We start from the raw sequence: 5,369 nt of genomic DNA, 5'->3' as shown, positions 1-5,369 counted from the left end.
CCCTCTGCGCACCGGCCCCCAAGGGGCAGATGGGGAAACTGAGGCACCAAGTGGCAACATGGCACAGTCTACACAGCTTGCCGGGAGCCTGGTGGAGCAGGGTGGATTCTCAGGGCGCTGTTGGGGCTGGTGACGGGCACGGTGGGGGGGTCCCCCTCTCTCTGTGGGGTCCTGCCTGGAACCACAGGCCCTCAGGGCTCGGGACCTCGGCTCCTGTGCATCCTGCTGGGAGGGGGAGGGGCTGGGGCAGGGGACCCCACTTTTGCCGGCTCTGTGGGTACCCGAAGTGAGCCGCAGCGTGTGGGGTTAGGCGGTGGGGGGTTGACCTGTAGGACCCCAGGACCCCCATGCTCCCCCGACTCAGCTCAGGACGGGAGGCCGGCGGGGGCGGGGACAGCCAGGAGGGACAGCCGGGGGACAGGGCAGCCTGGGGCCCTGGGCCGTCCAGCCGGCTCTAGGCCCGGTACAGCCCACGCCACCGACCCACGCGGCCCTCACGCCCCGCGCCCCGCCGGGCACAGAGACACACCATATTTCAAAGAACTGCAGGGGTCAGGCAAAGCCAGGTGGGCCGGGCATGGTAGCACACACCTGTAATCCCAGCCCTGTGGAGGCTGAGGCCCAGACCCAGGACGATCCCCCCCCCCCCAGGGTGGACGGGAGAAGCAGGAGCTCAGCCTCTTGGCCGGCTGGGGGCAGGGCCGGGCCGTGGTGGTGGCAGCCGCAGGCGACCAGGCCCCAGCGGTGTGCTCGAGCATTTCCATGGCAGCAGTGATGAGGCGTCCCGAGGAGCCCGGCTAAAAATAGCCCAGCCACGCCGGCCTCGTTAGCTGCCGGCTCCCGGCTGCCAGGTGCCCGCTCCCCCCTCCCCTCCTCCTCCCGCCCTCCTGCCTCCCCCCATGCGGCCCACCCGCTGCCCCCCCGAGCCCCACGCCCGTCTCCCTGGAGCCTGTCGGTCAGCTCGGCTCCTCCGGAGGCTGAGATGGGAGGATTCTGGTTCAAAGCCAGCCCAGGCAAGGAAATTCACAGACTCTTCTCTCCAATGTCTCACCAAAAGGCCAGAAGTGGAGTCACGTCACGTGGCTCACGCGGTCGAGCGCCAGCCTTGATTGAAAAAGTTCAGGGACAGCCGGGCGTCGGTGGCTCACGCCTGTCATCCTAGCTACTCAGGAGGCTGAGATCTGAGGATCGAGGTTCAAAGCCAGCCTGAGCAGAAGAGTCCATGAGACTCTCCTCTCCAATAAACCACCAGAAAGCCCAAAGTGGTGCTGTGGCTCAAGGGGTAGAGCGCTAGCTTTGAGCTGAAGAACTGAGTGACAGTGCCCAGGTCCTGAGTTCAAGCCCCATGACCAACAAAACAAACCACAAAAAAAAAGGCAATTAAATCACTGCACAGTGCAGGCCCGTTTGCAGTCACGGAGTCTGGGTTTATGAGCTCAGGCTGCGTGGGATAACAGCTCCAAAACCCACCCAGCATCATGACGGATCCTTTGGCCTCTGCCTGCTCAACCCCAACTTCTGCCTTACAGCACAAAATGGCTGCCCAACTCCTGCCCTCACAGCCCGTTCTTTCAGAAGGGGGAGGAATGGGAGAAGAAGGAGGTTTGTAGGAGGTATGTGCCCCACTTCTGCGGTCCACCAAGTGTCAAGCAGTGTCCTCCCTGGGAGGCTGGGAAGCAGGAGGTAGATACATCTTTGGGGGTGTTTGTCACCATTTTAGTGATGGCAACAATAGGGTGACTCTTCTCCTTGTTCTTGGTCAGCCAGAAAGTAAACACGACAGAAACTAACAGCTCTGTGCCACTCACAGGACCCTGCAGCCCGTGCCCCGTCCCAGGTCCAATCCCTGCCCCAGGACCTTTGCATGTGCCCAGCCTTCCACCTGGAAATCCTCGTCCTGCACAGTTCTCCATGGCTCTCTGCCTGGCCTGCCCCAGTGCCCCCTGGTGGAAAATCCCCACCTTCCTCCCTCTATCCCTGCTTCCTGCCCATTCTGCCTCCCCCCCCCCCCCCCCCCCCCCCCCCCCACACACACACACACACACACACACACACACACACACACACACACTCAGGCATACTGTAAAACCCTGTCTGCTCCATTGATGTAGGGCCCCAGAGATGGGTGGTTTGTCGGGATGCGAAGTTCTGCCTTCATTTATTTTATTTTTTAATTCTCACTCGATCTCTGGTGCCCAGAACAGAGCTCGGCCCGCAGCAAGTCACAGAACACAGAGATGGAAGTTCCCTGCCCCTTGTCTAGAGATGGGGTCTCTGCGGCCTGGTCCAGGATGGGGGGGAAAGGAGTGATTTTCACCCCAGGGCACAGGCTCCGGAAGCCACAGGCTCACGGCTCCGCACTCCCCTGCCCGCCTTACCCCCTCCCCCCGGCCCCCCCCCCTCACCCGACCTCATTCCCAGCCCAGCACCGGGCTGCTCCTAAAGACAACTCTTGAAACAACACCTAAAACTGCTGCCAGCTCCAGGCCTAAGCGCAGCCAGGGGACCCAACTGTCTTGTTCATTTGTTCACGTAGCCAGGAGGTGCAGAACAGGGGATTTGAACCCAGATCCCCCGGTATCTGCCCTCCTCCCTTCCCATTTATCAGCTAAACCAGGCTGTCCATCACCTGGCTCCCTGGAGAAGCCCAGAGACTGGAGTTTACTTCTCTTTCCAGATGAGGTCTTGCTCCGAGGAGCATTGAAAAGTCGGAGAGAGCTGGGATTACAGGCATGCGCGAGGGTGCCCGGCTGAGACTGGCATGCTGCCGAGGACCTTGACAACCTTGGGGCTTCTTCTCTGCCTCTCTGGATCTCAGCTTCCTCTCCAGAGCACGGGGCATCCTCAGACGTGTCCTCTGAGTCCCGCTCTCTGCCCAGCTCCCCCCTAACCGCCCCCCCCCCACTCCCTGCACCTCCCCTTCCTTCCCCACACTGTCTGGGCCTCCCAGCCAGCACCAGGTTTCTGGGTAGTTCAATAATCTCCCGAAAGTTTAATTGTTGTTTTATTCATCCGTGACCTTTCTCTCTCATCTCCAGAGGTATTATTGCTAATCTACAAATTTCAAGAACCACATTTATTTGCAAAACCAATTACCTGCCTATGCAAATGACCCTTCCCGGCGCCCGCCTCCCTGGCCAGGGGCTGGGGGGGGGAGGGCTGCCCGCCCCCTCCCGGACCAGCCAGATGCAAATGTGTCTCTAATTCCACAGAGCCTGGCCCGCCCAGCCCCGAGTTAACTGGACTCTGGTCATCAAGGGAGGACTGGACCCCACGACCTCCACCAGGGCCCGCCCCAAGTAGCCCCGGCTCCATGGGGCTCCCCCTTGGGAGGGGTGGCGGCTCCATTGTTCCCTTCTCCCTGCGTTCATGCGCCCCGCGCCCATCCTGCCGGCGCTGGCACTGTCCAGGGTCCTCAAAGAAGAGATGGAAAAACACAACTGCCCCCCCCACATGCCAGGAAAGGGTGAATTACAAATAGGGAGAGGGGGAGGGCAAGTTTAGGGGACATGCCCCCCCCATTGGTCCTCAGCATCCTGTGAACTGAGGGATGGGCTCAAGGGTAGACAAGGGCCCTGGGCTCCAGCACAGCTCCACAAAAGAGAACAAAATACTAGGCTACCTCAGGGCCTTTGCACATGCCCAGGGCTCTTCTCAGGAACTTCTCCTTGTGCTCAGCTTGTCAAGGCCTTAGGAGCTGCCCATCACCCTGCTTCCCTAGGGACACACTCATCCTATTTTTTCTAAAGGGAGAGCTGGGCAGTTACCAGTGCTGCATCACTGTGTGAGACACCACAACCGTCTCCCAGAGGTGGGTGGGTGGATGGATGGATGGATGGGTGGGTGGGTGGGTGGATGGGTGGATGGATTGATGGATGGATGGATTGGTGAGTGGGTGGTTGGGTGGATGGTGGACAGGTGGATGGATGGGTAGATGGGTGAGTGGGTGGGTGGATGGGATGGATGGATGGATGGATGGGTGGGTGGATGAATGGGTGGATGGATGGGTAGACGGTGGATGGATGGATGGGTAGATGGGTGGGTGGTAGATGGATGGATGGGTGGATGGATGGATGGACAGATGGATGGATGGATGGATGGATGAGTGGATAGATGGTAGATGGGTGGATGGATGGATGCATGAATGGATGGATGGGTGGGTGGATGAATGGGTGGATGGGTGATGGATGGATGGATGGGTGGATGGATGAATGGGTAGATGGGTAGATGGATGGGTGGATGGGAGGATGGTAGATGGATGATGGATGGATGGTGGATCGATGGATGGTGGATGGGTGGATGGATGGATGGATGAATGGATAGATGGGTGGATGAATGGTGGATGGGTAGATGGATGGTGGATGGGTGGATGGATGGGTAGGTGGGTGGAGGGGTGGATGGATGGGTGGGTGGATGGATGGTGGATGGGTGGATGGATGGATAGATGGTAGATGGGTGGATGGATGGGTGGATGGATGTGTGGATGGATGTGTGGCTGGATGGTGGATGGATGGATGGGTGGATGGGTGGATGGTTGGGTTGACTCAGAAGGTAGGGTGGTAAGCGATGGTTATGTAGGGGTGAGGAGGTGGACTGTGAGTGGAAGGTGTGGCGCGCTGGGTGGGGTGTTCTGGGGTGCCCTGCTGAGGGGCTGTTGGGGGTGAAGGGCACTGGGGGAGGGGCCGGGGCTCCCCCTGCTGGCCGCCTGGGGCAGTGGTCTGGTTGTGCACCTGGCGGCGGCGGCGGGGTGGAGGGCGAGCTCTGGACAGGGCCCTCGTCCACGGCGCCCTGGTGTCCCCCTGCACCCCAGGGTCCACATCCTTCCTGGGGTGACACCCTGACAGCAAGAGGGGTGCTGAGCCCCCCGCCCCCCGGAGGGTGGGGGAGACGGGAGGGGGCGCCTAGGGCCACGGGCAGCTCCGGGAGGGACGGGGCTCCCCTTAACCCTGATTCTCCCCCACCTTAGCGCCCTCCATCCCCACCCTGCCCCCTCTAGGAGCCCCCCACCTCCTCCGTGAGGGACAGCCCATCCGCTCCCCGCCCAAGCTGCCCCGGTGAACCCCGAGAGGTCTGTGGGTCTGTGTATGAGGGTGAGGGTCTCCGGCCGCGGTGGACTGCGTGGCAGCCGCTCATCGCCGCCGCGAGGCGAGGCGGGCGGCGTGGCCCAGGCGGTGGGAGCTCCGCTCGGCCCCTTCCGCTCTGCCCTCACAGCCCGCAGGCAGAGCAGCCCCAGGGAGACCAGGGCTCCCCGGAGACAGGGCTGGGCAGGCGGCAGGGCCTGGGCCTGAACCTGCGGAGTGGGAGTCATCCCCGAGTGGACGCCCCATTAAATGTGGCCAAACACACGCAAGGATCAAACGCCACTATCA

Source organism: Dipodomys ordii, unplaced genomic scaffold, assembly GCF_000151885.1.
Source record: "Dipodomys ordii isolate 6190 unplaced genomic scaffold, Dord_2.0 Scaffold64, whole genome shotgun sequence".
Taxonomy (NCBI): domain Eukaryota; kingdom Metazoa; phylum Chordata; class Mammalia; order Rodentia; family Heteromyidae; genus Dipodomys; species Dipodomys ordii.
Note: the sequence above shows the minus strand (reverse complement) of the source record.